Genomic DNA, 26,531 nt, shown 5'->3' with positions numbered 1-26,531 from the left:
GTATATCTCATATCTAAATTAAGTTTCACAGCTCCACAAGGAAACATTTTTCTTTCTTTATTCTAGTACATTAATTCTGAGCGCCCCCTCATCCGTTTCTTAAGACATAAAAATCACTTAGTTTTGCTTACAGAAGACTGAGTGGAGCAGCCAAACGTTCATTGCTTGGTTCACAGTTGCATACAATGTCGATATTCATGCAAACGATGAATGCGCATGCATCTAAGTCGGACCGGGCATGCATTCTCATTTTGTACATACAGTCGCCCTACAGATTTGGACACATTGTATCAGAAATGTAGGGCATTCCTGCACAGTGACTAGGAGGTAACAGGGGATGACTAAAAAGACGCACAGAGATATTCCATCTAATAAGAGTGCCGCAGGCGTGTCATGGCCTGAAAGCGGCTGCATACGAAGACATTGAACCACTCACACGGGAGGCCATACTGAGATGTAGAATGTGCACCTACCATAGAACTGGTGCAAGTTTCGATGTGGACTGATGGTGGTGTCTAAAGATGCACCAAGTGGTAATTCAGCATTCTCAGAAGTTGACAGTAGGCATCTCAGCCTTTGCGCATTCAGTCACATGGAGGCACACTAGAGAAGGACTTTGTAAGATGCAGACGCCAAGTTGGGAGCATGCAATGGAGCAGCAATTACTGTACATCCGAGTAACGTTCAACTTTGCATCGCCCCATAGTATACCTATGCATGTAACAGAGCATACTGCTTATAACAGATTACAACCTCAGAATATTTCTCACATCACAACTACTGGAATCATATAATACACTATGGAATACTCTGTACATGCTTTTTATAAACAAGTACCTACTGTATCTCACTGTAGTACAGAGGGCAGAGCTGTTATCAATACAATTTTGTCACCAACCTTGTGAATCCAACACGTATTTCTCAGCAGCAGCGTGTGGTTAATGTATGCAGCACACTGATCTCCTATAAATCTCGTATCCTGAAAAGGTAAGAACACAGTATCCATTGCAAATGTACTGATTTGAGGAAAATAGTGCTGTATTTTGTAAAAGGTCACAGCTCATGTAATCATGAATTTTGTATGTAAGGAGAGAGATTCCTGTGACAAAGTGAACAATGTAATGTTACTTTCATCAGCAACAACATGTGTAGCTAGACCTGTATTTCATAATATACAAAATCGACTACTGAAATAGATGTAACATTTAAAAATGTATTTAAAAAGAAATACTGCAAAGCATACTTTTTTATTTTATTTTGCAAAACTTAAAGGGAGCTGTAACCTCAAAAACGTATATTCTTGATCTACATTGTCTCAGATGCACAAAGATGTATATGCTGGATATAGTTTATAGCATATGTTTACATGAGCAAATATGGGGGGGTCATTTCGAGTTGATCGCTCGCTGATGATTTTTGCAGCGCAGCGATCAGGTAAAAAACGGCAAAACTGCGCATGCACTGCAATACGCAGGCGCGTTGTACGTGTACAAAGAGGATCGATGCTGGGCAATGGATTTTGCAAAGATTCCAATCGCACAGCCGAACGCAAGGAGATTGACAGGAAGAGGGCGTTTATAGGTGTCAATTGACCATTTTCTGGGAGTGTTTGGGGAAACGCAGGCGTGTCCAGGCCTTTGCATGGCGGTTGTCTGACGTCAATTCTGGCACCAAAAAGTCTGAAGTGATCGCAAAGGCTGAGGAAGTCCAGAGCTACTCTGAAACTGCACAAAATGTTTTTGCTGAGCTCGGCTGCAAAGGCGTTCGCACACTTGCAAAGTGAAAATACACTCCCCCATGGGTGGAAACTATGCGTTTACACGGCTGCTAAAAGTAGCTAGCGAGCGAACAACTCGGAATGACCCCCATGGGGAGTTCCTTCCTGCCACCTCAAAGCCTGTTCTGTCATATATCACTGGCATTAAATGTCACATAAGCTCATACTTGCCTAATCTTCTGCAAATTGCAGGAGGCTACCGGATTTTTTTAGCAGTCTCCAGCACCCAGAAAGGAGTGACCCATATCTCGTCTCCCATATATCCCATATCTCGTCTGCTTCCTAGTGAAGCGGGCAGGATGAGGAGATTACACCTGGGATTCACGGCTCCGTATAGAGGAGGTGGGGCTAAATTACGTAAATTTGCATAATGTAGCCCTGCCTCCTCCCCGTGGACTCACAGATTGCTTCATTTTGCCATGATGGTTATCAACGAGACAGTGAAGTGTCCTCCCTTGTCTCTTCTCCTGGCCTCTCCTGGAGAGGAGACCGTAAAAGTAGATATATACGCATATGCTTCGCATCCTCCCATGAGTAAAATTGGTACGAAGTCAATAAAGGGGAGATGTACTAAGCCTTGAAACTTTATACATTTCACGGTGATAAAGTACCAGTCAATTAGCTCCTAACTACCATGCTACTGGCTGGGTTTGAAAAATGACAGGAGCTGATTGGCTGGTACTTTGTCACCGTGAAATGTATCACTTTTCAAGGCTTAGTACATCTGGCTCTAAGGATCTCCTCATTATTACTTAATTTCTACAAATTGAGGTGAAAATTATTATTTTCACCATCTTTTGCAGAAATGAAGTATTGGGGAAATTCATTATAAAGTTATTGTAGGACATACTACATACAGCACTTGCTGAAACTGGCGCATTATTGTGTCTCAGCCATTATGCATGCAGAAAAACTGTGAAGCTCAACATTGATATCATTGCAATAGATGACATCTTGCTGCTCAAATACAGATGTGACATCATAATTCCCATCAGCAAAAACTCACATCACAAAAAAAAAATCAATGTACTCTGCGCCCTGTCCTCTGTAGTGTCTGATCTATCAAGTCAGGACTGCAATTTGGTTACATTTGGTTTGTGTAATGATACAAAATGAATGAAAAATAAAGTTTTACATAATATAGGTGCGTGATAAATTGTATAGTAGGGATGGATTAAATTATCTATCCCTTGGAGTCAATCCAAACGATTTTTTGATAATGTATTATCTACCAGCTGCAGACTGCAGAGACTGCAATCTAAAAATAAAATGAATTTGGACTTGGTGGATCCACGCTTCACTAGGTAATATCCATGGGGAGTAGGTTTACACTGTTGCCGCTGTAGCCTTGGATAAAAATTTACTTACGCTTTCTAAGCAATAATTCACTTCTAAGGTAGTGTTCACACTGTTAAGGGTCAACAGTCAGAAGGTCGACAATGTCTAGGTTGACACTAAATGGTCGACGTAGCCAAAAGGTAGATAGGGTTTACAGGTTGACATGGACCCCCAATTAGTGCTCCACTTCGCTCACCATGCTTCAGCACAGGTTACCGTTCTCAGTTGTAGTCCACGTGGATGGTAAAGTATGAAAAAGTCAAAAAATGAAAAACAAAAATCCCCAAAAATGAAATCAACCATTTGAACCTGTCGACCTTTTGACTGTGTCGACCATTTGGTGTTGACCTATTGCTTGTCGACCTTTTAACTGTTGGCCTATCATGTCATTCACACTAGACTGTTTTAGTAGGACGCTGCGCCCTGACCAATTTTAAAAAGGGCAAATGCGCCCTGGCCCCTTTAGTGTCGCCCTGCTAAAACAGCCTGCCCGCTACCTTACTGCCCCTGCATGAATAGGTGCCATGTGCACACACACGGCATCTATTCACATTAAAGGGAGAGCTTGGGGAAGCCGAGCACTTCCGCGGGTGCTGGGTACACCCCCATCAGTGACGCTGACGGTTGTGGCATACTCCCATAAGTGACTGCCCCCAATAGTATCGAGGATGGGGCCACGCCCCCATTTCATGTGCGCGCTGCAACCCTGTCCTTCACGCTTCCTAGAATAATATACTAAAAATTCCCTCTGCGCATGCAAAGAATCAGGCCCACTGAATATGTGGAAATGCTGTGTGGCTTGCATCTGACACAACATCCCATGCCTGAAAAGGTGGAACGCTCACGCAAATAGACTTTGGCTACAGTAACTGATCAGATGCAATCTGCATAAACCTACACATATGCCTGTCAGTAGTCTTACCTGTCTCTGGTGCATTAAAGATATACCAAAGTTTTGCTGATGATGATCATGGTCAGGCTCTTAGCAGCGGTTATAGGTAGAAAAATAATGACTGACTTAATTAAAAACAGAGAACTCCTTTAAAGCATACTACAGCTGTTATCATTCGCCAATCTGTACAGAATACTGTATATCGATCCACCGCCCCTACGTTTTAGATATCAGTGGCAGTATTGGCACCTTCCTCCACATGGAATCGACGTCCCACAAAATAGCGGTTTTCTAGGATGAGATTGTAGACCAATATCCTTATCACTAAAAAACCATGGTTCAACGTCCAGGGGATCCTGACAAACAGACAGATAAATTGGCAATTCAGATTATCAATGCAGCTAGATGCTTGATTGAAATTTAATGGAAATGCCCAGATGCTCCCCTCTATAATTAGATACCAGCAAAAGAGAACATTATTGCCTATATAAAAAAATACATTTCAAAAGATCTGTTGCTTATGGTACTCTTTCAATAAATCTCCATTCCACGCACTGTTAGAACTTCTAATCCCTATACAGGGACCACCTTCAAGATTTCTATACTGTAAATAGGTGCCTTGCTGTAGAATATTGCTGTGCAGACCATAATAATGCCTTTTAGACCAATAGAGGTCTCAATTCTGAGCTACCCTCCTCCTTTAACCCCGCCACACTTGCTCCTTTTCTGCCCTTTGCCCAAGTATTCTTAGGTTGTTCTTTGCTAAACACATATCTTGCTAATATATAACAAAGAAAGTTTATGCATTGTCTATATTCTGAGCAGCTTGGATCACAAGGATAGACGCTATATTTGTGTACACATTTTGTTGGCGCACAACTTTGCATCAGCAACTTCATCTTCTAACACAACGTTTCCGAACCTAGACTATGGCCAATGGATTGCTAAGCAGAGAACACGAGTTCAGATGATTTTATTAACTGCATACCCTGAAAAACTGATTGAACTGACAAAAAAAAAGTAATGTATGTGTAGAAATAAGCGTTCTATGGACCTTAATCCAGTAAGGACTGTAAAATTTGTGATTCGCAATCTGGATGATTATTGAACGACTGCGCATGTGCAGCGTTCACATTGCGCACGAGTGAGCAGAAATAGGGCCAGAAATTGTGTACAGATTGTGATCGCTATGCAGCCGCTGTTTGATTGGCAGAAAGCTGGCGTTTCTGGGTGGAAACCTGACGTTTTCTGGGTGTGTCAGAAAAAACGCAGGCATGCCCAGGCGTTTTTAAGGAGGGTGTCTGACTTCAGCGATAACCACTTCCAGTCTCTTGTGTTGCAAGAATTGTGGACGACCTTGCCTGGCGCAGATAGGAAAAAAATCTTTGTTGGTCTGAGAATTGCGTATGGTTTTGCGATCAGACCGCATATTGCGATGCATTTGCAATTTCTGCAATGTGCGGCTTTTTTCTCTATTTCTCAGCAGCAACTTTTTGATCGCAGCTACTGCTTTCAAGCAGAAATTGCAATCCTTACTGAATAAGGTCCTATATCTACTAAAATAATGTGGAAGTTCAAGTGGTTGAGTGGTTACACTGTGAGGCCTTTTTCATTTGTTTCTTCTAGCTACCACTTACTGTAGAACAGTTAGGACTGGGTCACAATATTGTATACATAGATGCACAAGAATTAAGGGTAGTTGTCAACTCCCATTCAAGGTGTTCAGAGTACAATGCTGTCTGATCAATTATACTATGAAACCTTCAATCATATTTCAGATTGACAAAACTTAGTTTCCCCACCCCAAACATATTAAATACACATTGTCATACAATGGATCGTTTACATTTGAGTGTGGCCTATATACACATTGTAATCATTATACAATCTAATTTATTAAAATGAGTGTATGTGGTGTTTAGATTTTCTACAGTTAACTGTAATTTATTTTAATTTGTGTCTGTAAATATATAGACACGGTGGCTGGGGTCTCCCATGTGTTTTCACAGAATAGTCCTTATTTATGCGAGTTGGGTATGAAATGTTGGTGGTCAGGATCTGGATGGTCACAATGCCAACTAATCCCAGTGACTATTCTAACCCTAACCCACCCCTCCTGCAGCCTAACCCTAACCCACCCCTCCTGCAGCCTAACTCTAACCCACCCCTCCTGCAGCCTAACCCTAATCCACCCCTCCTGCAGCCTAACCCTAATCCAACCCTCCTGCAGCCTAACCCTAATCCACCCTCCTGCAGCCTAACCCTAACCCACCCTCCTGCAGCCTAACCCTAATCCACCCCTCCTGCAGCCTAACCCTAATCCACCCTCCTGCAGCCTAACCCTAACCCACCCTCCTGCAGCCTAACCCTAATCCACCCTCCTGCAGCCTAACCCTAACCCACCCCTCCTGCAGCCTAACCATCCCCTTCCAAAGCCTAACCCTAACTGTGCCCTTCAGAAGCCTACCCCTAATCCCCCCCCCCCTTCCCATCATGCATACAGCCTAACCTTCACTCTAGCAGCTAACCCTAATCCTAAAACTAGCCCTAACCCTAATACTCACCATCGGGATCCGTCGGCATTGTGACCATCTGGATTCTGACCGCCAGGATCTTGACTACATCCGATTTATGCAAGTACAAATTGTTATCTCATATTCTTAACTCTCATAACATTCAGATGCTTAATGATGTTATAATGTTATGTTTCACCTAAAGGACATTTTACATTGTGCATAAAATATGAACGACCACAGTGTGCTGCATCCAAATCTTGGATGTCAGCTGCAGAGACCGTCTCATGCATACATGCTCTGCTTATGTCACTGTCTCATAATTGCAGTGCAGAGAAGCTGCAGTACAGGGTCACAAGGGAGTGAGCATGTGTCCCTTCACTTCAGACATTTGCATTTAGTGCACAGAACTTCCAGACCCTCTATTGGGTGGAGGGAGCATCAGGGTAAGTTTTTTTTAGGACATATATAATGCACAAGGCAATATACAAATATGACAGATCATCATTAAGCAAGTCAGTCGAAATGAGTTTCTATAACAATTTTATTGCATTTATCATGCCAAAGCAAGAATGGGTGACTTGTAGTCTAAGAATGGGTTTCCTGATTATTTTACTTCCAAATAATGGAGCTTAGGATGAAAGAGCTAATGGAGACATTGGTCCAGGTCAATTTATATAGACATTTCAGGACAGACAAACGACAGGTTATGAAAATTTAGTACTTATTTTTCCCTGTCAGTGGAAGGTAAACAACTGATAATAGCATGAAAGGGTTCGCAGAATGAAACCAATTAGACCTTTCAACCAAACAGACATAGGGCGGGATGTACTACATATCGCGTCGTTGATGCAATACTTGCCGCCACTTATCGGGTACATTCCGGCGTAAATAACTATGTTTTATTCAGTTATTGAGTTGTTAGATGAGGTAAAGGATTAACACAGAGCTATACATTTATGTTCCAGTCATTTCCCTCAATCAACCAGGAGATTTGATGTGCAGAAAACACCCACATTTTGCAGACCAGCCTGAAGATGATTGCAATGCTGCTACATACTACAGGCTACATACTGTAGTACGGGGTAGAGCGCTGCCATGTTAAGGTGGAAATCTAACTTTATGCAACATAAATACTGAAGAAAACCCCATTATGAAATACCTGTTTATAGACTTTGGTGTAATATGGGCCCCTAGGCATGCTGGCACTACACCAATCCTCAGCTTCTTACCTGATGTGGGGGCAGGAAGTGGGGATGACAGCACCTTCTGCTCCCCTGTCACACTGCAAATGATACTCCAGCACCAAATTCCCAGCCTATCAGTGACATGGAGAAGCAACAGCTTCACATGTAGGAATCTGCTGGTTGCTGCTACCTCCTGTCAGCTTCCAGAGCGCATTGTGGGTTTACTGTAGGGAAAATAAAAACGATCAATGAGTGGCAGTATGTCACCCATTCAGAGTTTTGGGAATCCCTTGAACCTGAGTGACCTTATAGGTGTGCCTAGTGGCAGTGGCAGTTCTGGCCTAGATAAGATACTGTAGTTTCACAGCACTGGTATTGGTGTGTGACTCACATTTTCCCTCTGCCATTAGCCCATATAATAGACCAACTCGTAGCTGATAGGCCAGAGACTTTCAGACCCAGTAGTATAGGGGGCGTGTACTATGGGGTGTGGTATGGAAGGTAGATAGTAACGAGGTCGACAGTGTCTAGGTCGACCACTATTGGTCGACAGTAACTAGGTTGACAGGGATGCTAGGTCGACAGGGCCTGTATGTCGACATGTTCTAGGTCGAAAGGTCGACATGAGTTTTTTATGGGGGGGGGTTGTGTCGTTTTTAGTGCACCGTGTCGCCTCGCAACCGCTGCGCTCGGCACAGGTTACCGTTCCCAATTGTAGTCCACGTGGATCGTTAAGTATGAAAAGGTTAAAAAAAAGAAAAAAATTGTGAAAAACTCATGTCGACCTTTTGACCTGTCGACCTAGAGACCCTGTCGACCTAGTTACTGTCGACCAATAGTGGTCGACCTAGATAGTGTCGACCTAGTTACTGTCAACCTAGAGACCAGATCCCGTACTATGTTATACCGACGCTTGGGATCCTATAGGGGTGTAATCATTTAGCTTTACAGAAAGTCCGGATACCAGGCCATACTTACAGTAGGGCTCTTCTATCGCGTAGATCTCATTTTATTTAGAACATGGAGAATAGGTGCTAAATCAGTACTGTGCTTGCAGGAGCTCAGACATGCAAGAAATGCCTCCCTGGGCATAGTACCTGCTAAAAGGACAGCGTCAGGATACTGATCTGAAGGGAAAGTGAGTGTCAATTATGTTATTATATTTTTCTTGTGTGGATATGTCCCCTGCGAGACAAAGTGGCAGACAGCGCTGGGGCAGTGAGTCTGTCCCCAGCGCTGGAAGAGCAGCGGCGGCGGGTGTCTGGCACCGGGACCATCTATTAGTTCCCAGTGGTGGTCATACCATGGCGACGAGCAGTGCAGCGGCAGTGGGGCTTCACACTTGGCGCCGATTCGGCAGTCATTTGGAAGTGCCGCCCACGGCCTTTCAAATCTGGTGCCCTCCGTTAGCCTAGCATGGCTCGCGGTGCGGCAGCCGATAAGAAACGGCCAATCTGAGCACACCGCGCCGTAGCAGGCCCCGGGGAGCAAAGAGAAGAGACGAGTGGTACTAGAAGAAAGATGACATCGCGGGAAGTACTCCTGTGGCCACGGAAGGCCAGAAGACGCCGGCTTCAAGACTGAAGATAGAAGACGCCGGCTGGTTGCGGAGAAAAGGCGGCGACGCCGCAGGCCAGGACGGGCCACTGGAAGAAGTTGAGGATCGGAGAGGACAACAAGGGTGGAAAGAGCTAACGAAGCTCCCCCCTTGTGCCTCTCCCAACAGATAGGTAGGGCCCTTGGTGAAGGCACCTGTCACCTACCCCTCTCCCTAGACCATAAGGGATCGTGGACACATTCAGGCCATGGCGCGGTAGGCGGGCACTAGTCCTGTGGGGTAATTTCAGGCATTAGGCCTCTGCGCACATTAATGGGCATTAGGCCCTAGTTCGTGTGGCTCCCTTAGGTGAACAAGGGTGATCTGGGCATTATCCCCAGGTCACCCCAATGTGCCCCTGTTAGGCGGGCAGTGTGCATGAGGCTGCAAGCCATAAGAGTGATCTGGGCACTAGGCCCATGTCACTCCAAACTACCCCATGTTAGGCGGGCACTAGGCCCGTGGCTAGAAGACAAGCCCTAGGCCTGTGGTCAATTAGGAGGCACTAGGCCCTACCAGTTAAGCGCCACTTCCAGGTTTATAAAGTGACGTTGGGCATTATGCCCAGGTCACTCCAGTGGGCTCAAAGTAGGGAGACCCATAGGTCTAGGCTTGTTCATGGAGATTAAGTGATCTGGGCGAGTCTCATTAGGTCAGAGCCCCTGCATTGCGCAGCAGGCCCAATTGAACGCTGGAGAGGTGGGCAGGCTTTGCGGTGCCCACTCCCCAGTATTTAAAGTAATATTCCACTGTGTGGAGGAGCGGTCCAGCTCCACGCACTTGGGGCCTAATTCAGACTGGATCGCTGCAGCGAGCGCAGTCTGAATCCCTATGTGGAGTGCGCACACACACCCTGGGAGCCCAGTCAGATGCTAAAAGCATCTCAGGGCTGCGATCGCCTCTACCTGATTGACAGGCAGAGGCGGTCGCGGAAGGGGGCGAGCCAATGTCGTTAGAACGCCGTTGGTGGGGTGCAGTCTGGACAATGGAGGCATGTCCGGACCGCTGCGGGGGCGGGCCGCGCTGACTGCGTGATGTAATGCGCAGCCACTGCGACCCGGGATGGGATACGGCGAGTAGCGGCCTGCCAGTGCGCAGGAACTGCGCTGGCAGGGAGCTCCTAAGCGGGTGCAATGCTTTTGCACCTTCCGGGGGGGTCGGGGTAGGGCCAGAAATGCATAGTGGACTAGCCCTGTGTTGGGCGTTCCCCCACATGTCTGAGAAACTGATCGTAGATGTGGCACATCTACGATCAGATCTGAATTACCTCCTTAGTCAAAGCAGCCACCAGGGATAGGAAAGGGGCTGGCCAGCTCTAGATTGGTAGTGGTTATTGTAGCAGCTTGAAGGCAGAGACGTAAATAGAGCAAACGTTGCCTAGTCTTGTACTATGTTATTGCAAATGCAGCAGGGCAAAAAGTTTGTTTCATATGTTTGTGCTTAGAGGTTGTGTCACACTACACACACACACAGTTAAGGGCTCTATACTTGAAGCTAGTGTAGCTGTCGTGCACTAGGGTAGGTTTTAGCTCTGTACGGCTGTTGTTTGTTTTTGCCTCCTTACAGGGACCTGTAAGTGGAAAAGAAGTTCGGGGTACAAGATTGGCAATGGTGAGAATCATCTGTGTCCATTTGTCTCTGTGTTCGTCTATCCCTTGAGAGTCGGTACGGTGGACCTTGCATGAGCGTGCAAGGACTGGAGTGCACCTCAGGTGAAAATTTGGTGGCTGAGGCTTTACGCGTGTGATGACCCTTCACTCAAACGGTGAAGGTCACCGCCATCCCTGACGTATTCTCTTTTCCTGTGGAAGAAGAGTTGATTGGTTTGTTTTCCATCCTAGCTCGTACATCGTCTGCTTTCTAGGTTCAAGTGAAGGTTCCAGGGGCCTGATTACTCACTAGGGGTTTTTTGCACTGCTGCGAACAGACAGTTGCCTCCAATAGGGGAGTGTATTTTCGCTTTGCAAGGGTGCGAACGCATGTGTAGCAGTGATGTACAAACAGATCTTGTGCAGTCTCTGAGTAGCCCAGGACTTACTCAGCCGCTGCGAACACTTCAGCCTGTCCGGGACCGGAATTCACGTCAGGAACCCTCCCTGCAAACACATGGACACGCCTGCGTTTTTCCAACCACTCCCAGAAAATGGTCAGTTGCCACCCAAGTTGCCTTCTTCCTGTCAATCTCCTTGCGATCGCCCGTGCAAATGGATTCTTCGCACAAACCCATCGCTGAGCGGCGATCTGCTTTGTACCTGTGCGACGTGCCTGCGCATTGCGGTGCATACGCATGCGCAGTTCTGACCTGATCGCAGCTCTGCAAAAATCGCTAGCGAGCGATCAGGTCTGAATTACCCCCCAGGTTTGTTGAAGTTTCCGTGATCTGAAGGTGAGAGCGTGCAATGCGAGGTAAGCAGCGAAACTACACCTGCACGGCAGCAGGCACCACATGCACCCCTCTCACACTTGCACCTGCATAGTATTAACCTGACTTTTAAATTAAGTTGAATTACAATTATGTGACGTATAAGCTCAGCTTCTTTGTACATAGAAAGCTGGCATTCTCAAAGCAGACTTAAGGCCAATATCTACTTTACATGTATCTATCAAGTACTTTATTGTATTCTATTGTCTATTATTTGCAAAACCACGTTTAGTTATATTACATACTGCTCTTTACATGACAGCACAAAAATGACCTTGAAGAGATTGTCCATAATGTTTCAAAATCCAGAACAAGCATTTACTGGTCCGTCATCACTGATTATATAAAGTTACTGTTTCAAGTGGTGATATGTGAGCTACCGTCTTATCACACGTATGGTATTTGCAAAGCACTTGCAGAGTACAAAAAAAACTGTAAGACTAAACACAGTGGTGGGATACGTTGGTTCCGTGGTGTTTGCATTCAGAGGGCACAATTACAGGTCTATTTAGTAAAGCGATAAAATACCTTTTTCTATCAAAAACAGCAAGACCCCGGATATTTCAGTACAGATTTATATATATATATATATATATATAGTGTCAGGGCAAAGGTAAACGGCAGTAGTGAGCCATGGATGCTGTGTGGTGCTGGAAGGATTCGTCCACACAGGGAAGAAAAAGTCAATGTGACACCTAAGTGCTGCAGTCCAGGTGTGCGACTGTGCAGTCAGTGAGGCTGCTGCCAAATATAGACAGTCCGTGAGAGACTATGGAGAGCAAGAGAGGCTGCCCTATGGAGACAGAGCCCAGGTGGAGCTGGCAGCAGGACAGTTCAGATGGAGTTAAGGCAGTCAAACTACAAGCCAGAGTCCTTGGGGGTCATTCCGACCCATTCGCACGTGCCCAGCCATTGAAGAGGAGGGTTCCTGACGTCAGCTCCAAGCCGAATCATCGCAGCGGGTGAGTAAGTCCTGAGCTGTGCAGAGACTGCACAAACTTTTTGTTTGTGCAGCTCTCTGCACAAGCGATTGCAGACTTACTCTGCTCTCTGCACAAGCGATTGCAGACTTGCACAGCCTGAACCCCCTCCCCCGTAGGCGGCGATTACCTGGTCGCAGCAGCGCAAAAAATAGCCTGCATGCGAATGAAGAGTTGTTCGCAGCAGCAAATTTGTTAGTAGTTGGGCAAAACCATGGGGGTCATTCCGAGTTGTTCGCTCTGTAAATTTTTTCGCATCGCAGCGATTTTCCGCTTTGTGCGCATGCGCAATGTCCGCACTGCGACTGCGCCAAGTAAATTTGCTATGCAGTTAGGAATTTTACTCACGGTTTTTTCTTCGTTCTGGTGATCGTAATGTGATTGACAGGAAGTGGGTGTTTCTGGGCGGAAACAGGCCGTTTTCTGGGTGTGTGTGAAAAAACGCTACCGTTTCTGGGAAAAACGCGAGAGTGGCTGGTGAAACGGAGGAGTGTCTGGGCGAACGCTGGGTGTGTTTGTGACGTCAAACCAGGAACGACAAGCACTGAACTGATCGCACTGGCAGAGTAAGTTTCGAGTTACTCAGAAACTGCACAGAGATGTCTTTTCGCAATATTGCGAATCTTTCTTTCGCAAATTTAAGAAGCTAAGATTCACTCCCAGTAGGCGGCGGCTTAGCGTGTGCAATGCTGCTAAAAGCAGCTTGCGAGCGAACAACTCGGAATGACCCCCCATGTGCAGTGCAGGAGGGCAGATATAACATGTGCAGAGAGAGTTAGATTTGGGTGGGGTGTGTTCAAACTGAAATCTAAATTGCAGTGTAAAAATAAAGCAGCCAGTATTTACCCTGCACAGAAACAATATAACCCACCCAAATCTAACTCTCTCTGCAAATGTTATATTTGCACCCCCTGCAGTGCACATGGGGGGGTCATTCTGACCCGTTCGCGCGCATCTGCCCGTCGCTGCGGTGCGAACAGATCGGAACTGCGCATGCGCGGCACCTGCAATGTGCAGGCGCGCCGTTGCCCAGCGACAGCCTTAGCCGGGCAACGACCAGAAGAAAGAAGAAAGTGATCACTAGCGCGATCGCAAGAAGATTGACAGTGGGGAGGCGTTCCGGGGTGGACACTCACCATTTTCCGGGCATGGATATCCGTACGCAGGCGTGTCCAGGCGTTTGGAGGACGGATGTCTGACGTCAATTCTGGGACCTTCGTCGCTGGATCCGTCGCACAGGGTAAGTAAGTCTGACCCTGGTCTTGTTTTGCAGGAAACTTTTTTAGTAGAGCAGGGCTGCAGAAGCGATCGCAGCCGTGCTATGCTAAAATACACTCCCCCATAGGCGACGTCAAGTTGATCGCACGAGCAGCAAAAAGTTGCTACGTGCGATCAGTGCCGTTTCTAGCGGCGGGCGAGCCGTGCAACCGCACGGGGCGCCCGCCGCGGCACTTTCTGACTCCTTATCTCCTCTCCCCGAGCGCTCCTGCTCGGGGGGCAGAGTTTCGCGGAATGTCGCGTTTGCGTCGTGACGTCACGACGCAAACGTGTCATTCCGCGAAGCCCCGCCCCCCGAGCAGGAGCGCTCGGGGAGAGGAGATAAGGAGATAAGCATGGAAGGAGGAGGCGGCCGGCACGAGGGACGTGAGGCGGCGGGACCGAAGAGCGGGAAGATGTAAGTATTCTCTCTCTTTCTCCCCCTCTCCCCCTTCCTTCCCCCCCAATTGAAACCTGCCTGCCGCACTGTGTAAAATGGGGATACCTGCCTGCCGCACTGTGTAAAATGGGGACACCTGCCTATGGGGATACCTGCCTGCCGCACTGTGTAAAATGGGGACACCTGCCTATGGGGATACCTGCCTGCCGCACTGTGTAAAATGGGGACACCTGCCTATGGGGATACCTGCCTGCCGCACTGTGTAAAATGGGGATACCTGCCTGCCGCACTGTGTAAAATGGGGATACCTGCCTGCCGCACTGTGTAAAATGGGGACATGTGCCTGCCGCACTGTGTAAAATGGGGGCACGTGCCTGCCGCGCTGTGTAAAATGGGGATACCTGCCTGCCGCACTGTGTAAAATGGGGATACCTGCCTGCCGCACTGTGTAAAATGGGAATACCTGCCTGCCGCACTTTGTAAAATGGGGGCACCTGCCTGCGTACTGTGTAAAATGGGGATATCTGCCTGCTGTACTGTGTAAAATGGGGATACCTGCCTGCCGCGCTGTGTAAAATGGGGATACCTGCCTTCCGCACTGTGTAAAATGGGGACAACTGCCTATGGGGATACCTGCCTGCCGCACTGTGTAAAATGGGGACACCTGCCTATGGGGATACCTGCCTGCCGCACTGTGTAAAAATAAGAATTTACTTACCGATAATTCTATTTCTCGGAGTCCGTAGTGGATGCTGGGGTTCCTGAAAGGACCATGGGGAATAGCGGCTCCGCAGGAGACAGGGCACAAAAAGTAAAGCTTTCCGATCAGGTGGTGTGCACTGGCTCCTCCCCCCATGACCCTCCTCCAGACTCCAGTTAGGTACTGTGCCCGGACGAGCGTACACAATAAGGGAGGAATTTTGAATCCCGGGTAAGACTCATACCAGCCACACCAATCACACTGTACAACCTGTGATCTGAACCCAGTTAACAGTATGATAACAGCGGAGCCTCTGAAAAGATGGCTCACAACAACAATAACCCGATTTAGTTAGCAATAACTACGTACAAGTATTGCAGATAATCCGCACTTGGGATGGGCGCCCAGCATCCACTACGGACTCCGAGAAATAGAATTATCGGTAAGTAAATTCTTATTTTCTCTATCGTCCTTGTGGATGCTGGGGTTCCTGAAAGGACCATGGGGATTATACCAAAGCTCCCAAACGGGCGGGAGAGTGCGGATGACTCTGCAGCACCGAATGAGAGAACTCCAGGTCCTCTTTTGCCAGGGTATCAAATTTGTAGAATTTTACAAACGTGTTCTCCCCCGACCACGTAGCTGCTCGGCAAAGTTGTAATGCCGAGACCCCTCGGGCAGCCGCCCAAGATGAGCCCACCTTCCTTGTGGAATGGGCCTTAACAGATTTAGACTGTGGCAGGCCTGCCACAGAATGTGCAAGTTGAATTGTGCTACCAATCCCACGAGCAATCGACTGCTTAGAAGCAGAATCACCCAGCATTGTTGGGTGCATACAGAATAAACAGCAAGTCAGATTTCCTGACTCCAGCCAACCTGGAAACTATATTTTCAGGGCCCTGATAACATCCAGCAACTTGGAGTCCTCCAAGTCCCTAGTAGCCGCAGGTACCACAATAAGCTGGTTCAGGTGAAACGCTGACACCACCTTAAGGAGAAACTGGGGACGAGTCCGCAGCTTTGCTCTGTCCGAATGGACAATCAGATATGGCTTTGTGAGATAAAGCCGCCAATTCTGACACTCGCCTGGCCCAGGCCAGGACCAACAGCATGGTCATTTTCCATGTGAGATATATCAAATCCACAGATTTGAGTTGTTTAAACCAATGTGATTTTTTAGGAATCCCAAAACTACGTTGAGATCGCCCAGTGCCACTGGAGACATCAAAGGGGCTGTATATGCAGTACTCCCTTAACAACTTCTGGACTTCAGGAACTGAAGCCAATTTCTTTCTGGAAGAAAATCAACAGGCCGAAATTTGAACCTTAATGGACCCAATTTGAGACCCATAGACACTCCTGTTTGCAGGAAATGTAGAAATTAACCTAGTTGAAATTCTTCCGTGGAGCCTTCCTGGACTCACACCCTGGCACATATTTTCACCTAAGTGGTGATAATGTTGTGCGGTCACCTCCTTCCTGGCTCTGACCAGGGTAGGGATGACCTCTTCCGGAATGCCTCTTTCCCTTAGGATCCGGCGTTCACCCGCCTTGGCGTCAACGCAGCTGCGGTAAGTCCCGGAACAGACACGGTTCTTGCCGAATCAAGACCCTTCTTAGTATCTCTTGAAGTTCCGGGAACCAAGTCCTTCTTGGCCAAACCGGAGCCACGAGTATAGTTCTTACTCCTCTCCTTCCTATCATTTTCAATACATTGGGTATGAAAAGCAGAGGATGGAACACATACACCGACTGGTACACCGACGGTGTTACCAGAGCGTCCCAGCTATTGCCTGAGTGTCTCTTGACCTGGCGCTTCAGGTGGGACGCCATCATAACCACCTTTGGTCTTTCCCAACGGTTTACAATCATGTGGAAACTTCCAGATTAAGTTTCCACTTTTCCGGGTGGAATTCATTTATGCTGAGGAAATCTTCCCAGTTGCCCACTCCCGGAATGAACACTGCTGACAGTGTTATCACATGATTTTCCGCCCAGCGAAGAATCCTTGCTGTCATTGCCCTCCTGCTTCTTGTGTCGCCCCGTCTGATAACGTGGGCGACCGCCATGATGATGTCCTACTGGATCAGCACCGGTTGACTTTGAAGCAGGAGTCTTCCTAGGCTCAGAGCATTGTAAATTGCCCTTAGCTCCAGTATATTCATGTGGAGAGAAGTCTCCAGACTTGACCACACTTCCTTGGAAATTTTTTTCCCTGTGTGACTACTCCCCAGCCTCTCAGGCTGGTATCCGTGGTCCCCAGAACACAGTCCTGAATGCTGAGTGTGCTGCCCTCTAAAAGATGAGCACTCTGCAGTCCCCACAGAAGAGACACCCTTGTCCTTGGAGACAGGATTATCCGCTGATGCATCTGAAAATGCGATCCGGACCATTCGTCCAGCAAATCCCCTGAGATCTGCCCAATGGAATCGCTTCGTAAGAAGCCACCATTTTTCCCAGGACTCCTGTGCATTGATGCACTGATACTTGGCCTGGTTTTAGGAGGTTTCTGACTAGGTCGAATAACTCCTTGGCTTTTTCCTCCCGGAGGAACACCTTTTTCTGGACTATGCCCAGAATCATTCCTAGGAACAGCAGACGTATCGTCGGAAAACAGCTGCGATTCTTGGAATATTTAGAATCCAGTCGTGCTGTCGTAGAACTACTTTAGATAGTGCTCTTCCGACCTCCAACTGTTCTCTGGAACTTGCCCTTTTCAGGATATCGTCCAAGTAAGGGATAATTTAGATGCCTTTTTTCTTTGAAGAAACATCTTTTCGGCCATTACCTTGGTAAAAGGCCCGGGGTGCCGTGGATAATTCAAACGGCATCGTCTGAAACTGATATTGACAGTTCTGTACCACGAACCAGAGGTACCCTTGTTGAGAAGGGCAAATTTGGACATGGAGGTAATCCTTGATGTCCAGGGACACCATATAGTCCCCTTTTTTCCGGTTCGCTATCACTGCTCTGAGTGACTCCATCTCGATTTGAACCTTTTATGTAAGTGTTCAAAGATTTCAGTTTAGACTATGTCTCACCAAGCCGTCTGGCTTCAGTACCACAATATAGTGTGGAAAAATAATACCCTTTTCCTTGTTGTAGGAGGGGTACTTTGATTATCACCTGCTGGATATACAGCTTGTGAATTGTTTCCAATGCTGCCTCCCTGTCGGAGGGAGCCGTTGGTAAAGCAGACTTCAGAAACCTGCGAGGAGAAGATGTCTCGACTCTCCAATCTGTACCCCTGTGATAATACTTGTACTATCTAGGGGTCAACCTGCGAGTGATCCCACTGCGCGCTGAGACTCTTGAGACTACCCCCCCACCTTGAGTCCGCTTGCACGGCCCCAGCGTCATGCTGAGGACTTGGCAGACGCGGTGGAGGGCTTCTTTTCCTGGGAAGGGGCTGCCTGCTGCAGTCTACTTCCCTTACCTCTATGTCTGGGCAGATATGACTGGCCTTTTGCCTGCATGCCCTCATGGGAAAGGAAGGATTGAGGCTGAAAAGACGGTGTCTTTTTCAGCTGAGATGTAACTTGGGGTAAAAAGGTTGGATTTCCCAGCTGTTGCCGTGGTCCCCAGGTCCGATGGACCGACCCCAACTAACTCCTTCCCTTTATACGGCAATACTTCCATGTGCCGTATGGGATCTGTATCACCTGACCACTGTCGTGTCCATGACATCTTCTGGGTGATATGGACAACGTACTTATCTTGATGCCAGAGAGCAAATATCCCTCTGTGCATCTCACGTACATATATATAGAATGCATCCTATTAAATGCTCTATATGAATAAAATATTTTCAGTCAGGGAATCCGACCAAGCCAACCCAGCACTGCATCTCCAGGCTGATGGCGATCGCTGGTCGCAGTATAACCACCGTATGTGTGTATATACTTTTTAGGATATCTTTCCAGCTTCCTATCAGCTGGCTCCTTGAGGGCGGCCGTATCTGGAGACGGTAACGCCACTTTATAAGCGTGTGAGCGCCTTATCACCCTAAGGGGTGTTTCCCAACGCGCCCTAATTTCTGGCGGGAAAGGGTATAACGCCAATATTTGCTATCGGGGTAACCGCACGCATCATCACACACTTCATTTTATTTTATCTGATTCAGGAAAAACTACAGGTAGTTTTTTCACTCCCACATAATACCCTTTTTTGTGGTACTTGTAGTATCAGAAATATGCAACACCTCCTTCATTGCCCTTAACGTGTGGCCCTAATGAGAAATACGTTTGTTTATTCACCGTCGACACTGGATTCAGTGTCCGTGTCTGTGTCTGTGTCGACCGACTGAGGTAAATGGGCGTTTTTAACGCCCCTGACGGTGTTTCTGAGACGCCTGGACCGGTACTAATAGTTTGTCGGCCGTCTCACGTCGTCAACCGACCTTGCAGCGTGTTGACATTCTCACGTAATTCCCTAAATAAGCCATCCATTCCGGTGTCGACTCCCTAGAGAGTGACATCACCATTACAGGCAATTTCTCCGCCTCCTCACCAACATCGTCCTCATACATGTCGACACACACGTACCGACACACAGCACACACACCGGGAATGCTCTGACAGAGGACAGGACCCACACTAGCCCTTCGGGGAGACAGAGGGAGAGTTTGCCAGCACACACCAAAACGCTATAATTATATAGGGACAACCTTATATAAGTGTTTTCCCTTATAGCATCTTTATATATATCTCAATATCGCCAAAATCAGTGCCCCCCCTCTCTGTTTTAACCCTGTTTCTGTAGTGCAGTGCAGGGGAGAGCCTGGGAGCCTTCTCTCCAGGCTTTCTGTGAGAGAAAATGGCGCTGTGTGCTGAGGAGATAGGCCCCGCCCCTTTTTCGGCGGGCTCGTCTCCCGCTATTTAGTGAATCTTGGCAGGGGTTAAATATCTCCATATAGCCTCTGGGGGCTATATGTGAGGTATTTTTCGCCAAAAAAGGTTTTCATTTGCCTCCCAGGGCGCCCCCCTCCCAGCGCCCTGCACCCTCAGTGACTGCCGTGTGAAGTGTGCTGAGAGGAAAATGGCGCACAGCTGCAGTGCTGTGCGCTACCTTTAGAAGACTGCAGGAGTCTTCAGCCGCCGATTCTGGACCTCTTCTTACTTCAGCATCTGCAAGGGGGCCGGCGGCGCGGCTCCGGTGACCATCCAGGCTGTACCTGTGATCGTCCCTCTGGAGCTGATGTCCAGTAGCCAAGAAGCCAATCCATCCTGCACGCAGGTGAGTTCACTCCTTCTCCCCTAAGTCCCTCGTTGCAGTGATCCTGTTGCCAGCAGGACTCACTGTAAAATAAAAAACCTAAGCTAAACTTTCTCTAAGCAGCTCTTTAGGAGAGCCACCTAGATTGCACCCTTCTCGGCCGGGCACAAAAATCTAACTGGAGTCTGGAGGAGGGTCATGGGGGGAGGAGCCAGTGCACACCACCTGATCGGAAAGCTTTACTTTTTGTGCCCTGTCTCCTGCGGAGCCGCTATTCCCCATGGTCCTTTCAGGAACCCCAGCATCCACAAGGACGATAGAGAAATGGGGATACCTGCCTGCCGCACTGTGTAAAATGGGGGCACCTGCCTGCGTACTGTGTAAAATAGGGATATCTGCCTGCCGTACTGTGTAAAATGGGGATACCTGCCTGCCGCAATGTGTAAAATGGGGACATGTGCCTGCCGCACTGTGTAAAATGGGGGCACGTGCCTGCCGCGCTGTGTAAAATGGGGATACCTGCCTGCTGCACTTTGTAAAATGGGGACACCTGCCTGCCGAGCTGTGTAAAATGGGGACATGTGCCTGCCGCACTGTGTAAAATGGGGGCACGTGCCTGCCGCGCTGTGTAAAATGGGGATACCTGCCTGCCGCACTGTGTAAAATGGGGACACCTGCCTATGGGGATACCTGCCTGCCGCACTGTGTAAAATGGGGACACCTGCCTATGGGGATACCTGCCTGCCGCACTGTGTAAAATGGGGATACCTGCCTGCCGCACTGTGTAAAATGGGGGCACCTGCCTGCGTACTGTGTAAAATGGGGATATCTGCCTGCCGTACTGTGTAAAATGGGGATACCTACCTGCCGCAATGTGTAAAATGGGGACATGTGCCTGCCGCACTGTGTAAAATGGGGGCACGTGCCTGCCGCGCTGTGTAAAATGGGGATACCTGCCTGCTGCACTTTGTAAAATGGGGACACCTGCCTGCCGAGCTGTGTAAAATGGGGACACCTGCCTACCGCGCTGTGTAATATGGGGACACTTGCCTGCTGTAATGTGTAAAAAGGGGACTTTTTTTATTTTTATTTTTTTCCCCCTGTGGTGGGTGTGATGATATCAGACGAGGCCACGCCCACTTTAATGAGACCATGCCCATTTTAATCAGGCCACACACCCTTGTCGGGAGCGATATGGGGGGGGGGGGGGCACGCAATTTTTTTTTAGAGCACTGGGGGGGGGGCGCATTTTGAAATCTCGCACTGGGAGCCAAATTGTCTAGAAACGGCCCTGCGTGCGATCAACCTGGAATGAGGGCCATGGTGTTGCCCAGCTGCTAACAAATTTGCTGCTGCGATCAACTGAATTACCCCCATTATCTGCAAGATGCAGGGAGGACAAGCTTTGGAGACATTTGAGACTTTGCACGCAGACTAGCTGCTCATGCCCACTATAGTAAAGGGTGAAGCAGTGAGTTAGTGCACTGCATGGGGCTAGGCTATTTTTTTTTATTTTTTTTTCCATATCTTTGTAACATTTCTTTGCAATATGTTACTTTGAAAAGAGTTTCCACAGAGGAATTCAAATCACTTTATATCACCTTCTCGCAAAAACACTTGTTTCACTTCTAGACTGTTTACTACAGTCGGGGCTTTGTGACCCTCTTGCTTGAAAGTGAACACTTTTAAGAATCAGAGCTCTCCATTATGCCGTGCAGTAAGCATCCAACTTTTCCTTTAAGCTGCTGTTACAATCCACATTTTCTTCATAGATCTTTTGCAAGCCAATTCCCCACCACATTTGACAATTCTGGGGTAATTATCTCGGTAGAGTGGTGCAGTGTCTAATGCAGTGTCTTAGTCAGGGTCCACTCACAGATTTTCAGGTTTGAATAAATGAAATGGTGCTTTATTGTCAGCATTCATTAAACGAAAAACACAAACAGCTCATGCAGGACACTAACTCATCGCTTGACCCCTTACTATACTGGGCAGCTACTCTGTGTGCACAGTCTCCAAATCTTGTAGACCTCCCTGCCACTTGCAGGTAAGGACTCTGGCCTGCAGTTTGACCGCCTTATCTCCAACTGAGATGGCTGGCTGCCAGCCTCACCTGGGCTCTGTCTCCACAGAGCAGCCTCTCTTGCCCTTCGCAGTCTCTCCCAGACTATCTATATCACTGATTGCACCAGAGCCGTAACTAGACTTTTTGGTGCCCTGTGCCAAAGAGAGAATAGGTGCCTCCCCTCCCCCCATTTTTTCAATAGAAAAGCCCATGCTATGATGCCCCTTCCAACATTTTCACATACTGTATATATATATTTTATACTGCCATACCCAGGATTCAAACCTATAACCTGTTGAATTCTAATCAAACACCCTACTCATTTAGCTATTTGATCCTACATAAAACTACGAACACTATATGTAGCTACTGGCACTTTAAAAAACAAAAATCAGCATTGCAGCTGAGCAGATCTATGTAGTGTGCAGCCACACATCCAATCCCTTGCAGCCACACACTACATAGATCTGCTCAGCTGCAATGCTGATCATTATTTTTACAAAGTACAAGGTAAGCTTCAAATAGTTAGAGTTCTCTAGCTTAGAATTATTCTACCTTTCTATGCAAGGGCAGATAGCTCAGTGAATCGATTGGGTTTGAATCCCGGGTATGTCAGCATCTTGAGATGTAACAAAGGACAGTGTGACTGAATAACAAAGAAATCTCAAGTTGATCTCATGAATATTTTATTAGCAACAGAAGGGGTGAGGGTAGGAGACGGGAGGTCAGAAGCTCCAAAAAGAGGGGAAGGTGCAAGTTAAAGTAATGAAAACAGATAATTGACAAGTGCTGCAACAGTGCCCCCTATCCTGCAGCGCTATCTGCGGTGCCCCCTCCGCACACACCTAGTTACGGCTCTGGATTGCACAGTCCCACACCTGGACTGTCTGCTCTCTGCAGCACTTTACCTTCATATTGCCACTATATAATATATATATAGTTGCCCAGTGGTGACTTACCTGCTCCTGACAGCTGCAGCGGCACTGACACGGCTTCCGGTGTACCCTATCCCAAGCCCCTATCCCCCACCCCCACCCCTCCTGCCCCACAGCAGCCTGACCCTCCTGGCTGCTGCCTATCCCTAATGTCAACAAGTTGACTATCAATATTTTAACAATACCAACATAACTGTTTACATTGTGGTATTGATATTATGACTGTCAACTCTGTAAATGCCGACAATTTGACTACATCCTGGGTCTAAAAGTACATTTTTAATCTCACAATTCACTATTTGTTTGCGTTTTTGTTTTTAGAAATAAGGAGATTTATGGCAGACTTACCATTGTTAAATCTCTTTCTGCGAAGTACATTGGTTCCACAGGGAAAACATCGGGGTGTAGAGATGGATCTTGATCCAGGCACCAACAGGCTAAATCTTTAGACTGTCCCAGGATGCATTGGGGCCTCCTCTTTAACCCCACCTCCAGGCACTGTGAGCTCAGTTTCGAGTTGGTGCCTGCAGAAGCGGCGCTGCACTGGGCAGCCCTGAAAAAGCTTTTAGAAGACTACAATGGATGCAGCATTTACATGTCAGGGTGACATTCTGTGCTGCGTTTCCGTCACCTTCCAAGCGGCGACGCATACTCCCGCTGGCTCTGTTCCCGGGTACTTGCAGCGGAGACGCTCCGGCTCTAGGCACACGGTCGCAGACGCTCTCCTGGTTTGCGTGGCTGCTACAGAAGGGAGGAGGTAGGAGGGTCCCCCAGCCGGGACCCACCATTAAAACGCTGGCGTGGACACTGTAACAGAGCAGGGACCCCACTATATCCAGGGCATAGGAGTACAGGTTGGATATATTAATATCCACTTTATTAAGACTTCATAGTACCAGGTGGTGAGGACCAGCATAGGGGAGAAGGTGCTTGACCTGTAGCCCCTCCCCCAGCTCCGGGCGCCATCTACTGCTGCTGTTCCCGCCCTGGAGCTGCCTCACACTCTCCCTCACTCCCTGATTGAGACTTTGGGCGCCATCTTCGAGTATTAGCAGCGACTGGTCTCCGGGACTGCAGGACAAGGTCTCCTCTGTAAATCCGCCTGTACATCATCTCATATATAGTGCTGCACAATATTTACCATCAAGTGTATTCTACTGTGTACTCAGTCACATACTGCCGGATATATTCGCTGGTGTTGTGTACTGTGTACGCAGTCACATAGTACCGGATTAAGACGCTGGTGTTGTGTACTGTGTGCGCTGTCACATAATAGGGGATTTATTCGCATTTAGTGTACTCTGTCTGGCTGTATCGTACTCATACGCTCTGCGGTTACATTCACTAAAATGTCTAACAAAGGGCGGGAAATCCACGGACCATCCTGTATCATGCAGCGCATGCGCCAGGGATTTGCCTGAGGGGGGAGCTTTGTATGATGGTCTGTGTAATATGTGCCATACATCTCCCAGTCAGTCCGCAGCTCCTGTAACCAATCAGGAGCCACCTTGGGCGGCGTTCTCATCTATGCTCAGTACGCTTGTGACACGCTTGCGCCCCTATGGGACCTCCTGTGCCATTGCAGCCACATATTGTCCCTATGGTAAATCCGCCTTGGGCAGATAATTTGTCTTCCCAGTTGCAGCAATTGAATCAATCTTTAGTTAGACGTAAACCTACCCCACGTCACTTTGGTGTCAAGGGGTCATCTAAGTGGGCCACTTCCTCCTCATAATCCACTAATCTCTCTGAAGATTCTTCTGACGAGGATGGGGAGTATACTGACCCGTCAGACACTGATACAGCTGCTTCTGACGAGGAATCTACAACTCAGGTTGATGTCCCTGACCTAGTGGTTGCTATTAAACAAGTTCTACAAATAGATGATGATGTGGATCCCACTACTGTGTCTAAGAAACCTGATAAGTTTAAACATCAGAAGGTTACTAAAATATTATTACCGCATTCTGACCATTTAGTAGACATACGGCAAGAACCCTGGTCTTCGCCAGGAAAGAAATCCCTATCTAAAAAGATGGTAGCTTGTTATCCTCTCCCTTCTGAGTTGTGTAACAAGTGGGAAAATTCACCACCGGTGGATTCCCATGTCACCCATCTCGTGGTGTCATCTACTGTTTCACTACTGTCACCTCACTGAAGGAACCGACATATAAGCGTGTGGAGGGTTGCCTGAAGTCTATTTACTCCATTACAGGTGCTGTACATAGACCCACTATAGCAGCCTCCTGGGCTGCAAAAGGAATTGAAGCACGGGTTCAGGCATTAGAGGAGGAGCTGCCTCAGGATATATCGGACATTGCCAGACAGTACCTGTCTCACATTACCACCACCGCCTATTATATTCAGGAGGCGTCCTCTGATGCAGGTGTGCTAGCGGCCAAGGCATCGACTACGTCCATCCTGGCTCGCCGTATTCTGTGGACATGGTTGCATCTGATGTGACCAGTCAGAATTGGCCACTGGGAGGCAGCTTTTTTTTTTTAAGGGATAATGTGGACACGTTTAAAGTTCAAGTTCATGAACTGTATACCATATTTATTATTTATATGTATATTTTTTTCTAATTCGATCAAACAAATACTAGCGATTCAGGGCATGCATGAACAGCAGGGGTGAAGTTAGGTGTCAAGCCACCCCTAGGCACAATATTATCGGGTCGCCCCCATCATGTCACTGCCCCTTCATGTTGGGGCCTCCTGACTGCCAAACCAGCACCAACTTCACCCACCCCCCAAACACCACAGTTTACTGGCCATTGCCCCCTCCTCCCTCACCAGTTACAAATTAAAAATATTATGACAAAAACAAAAAGAATCACCTGGCCTCATCTGGCCATCGGCCTAGCAGGACTCTTATGCAATTGCCGCCTCCCCCCACCAGCAAGTGTCACCCCTAGGCACATGGAATCATGATTGTATAATTGCATAATTTGGAGAAATCTGAGCTTCAGATCCCACTCATTTGTAGATTTTTTTAATGTACTGTTTTAGTCATTGGTGATCACCAGACAATAACTACTAAAGTAGCACTTTGTATACCCACTGTGTGTGTGCAACTCTTTCGCAGCTTCCCCTCTCCTCACCATGTGTTCCCTGCCCAAAATGGGATCATGTACTTGCCACACTGTATACCGACCTGACTGTGACACCCTTATTCTGTGTGGAGTCTGTCCTAAGGAACCAGAGAAACTGCCAGTGCACTTTTGCTGGCGCATCGGAGCTGATACAGGTAGA

The 26,531-nt window shown here is 47.7% G+C and overlaps 1 protein-coding gene across 3 annotated transcripts in view; it reads right to left on the bottom strand.

Annotated features, from left to right (window-relative positions):
- Positions 1 to 26,531, bottom strand: part of NEXMIF (neurite extension and migration factor) — a 731,538-nt gene that overhangs the window by 530,409 nt on the left and 174,598 nt on the right. The window contains exon 2 of one of the 3 annotated variants that reach the window (XM_063937182.1): positions 899 to 979. The exons of the other annotated variants lie outside the window; for them this stretch is intronic. The gene's annotated coding sequence lies outside the window, so the exon portion shown is untranslated. The remainder of the gene's footprint in view (positions 1 to 898; positions 980 to 26,531) is intronic. 3 annotated transcript variants of the gene reach the window in all.

Source organism: Pseudophryne corroboree, chromosome 8 (assembly GCF_028390025.1).
Source record: "Pseudophryne corroboree isolate aPseCor3 chromosome 8, aPseCor3.hap2, whole genome shotgun sequence".
Classification (NCBI taxonomy): Eukaryota; Metazoa; Chordata; class Amphibia; order Anura; family Myobatrachidae; genus Pseudophryne; species Pseudophryne corroboree.
The sequence above is the reverse complement of the archived record's forward strand: the minus strand, read 5'-3'. Positions and strand labels throughout refer to the sequence as shown.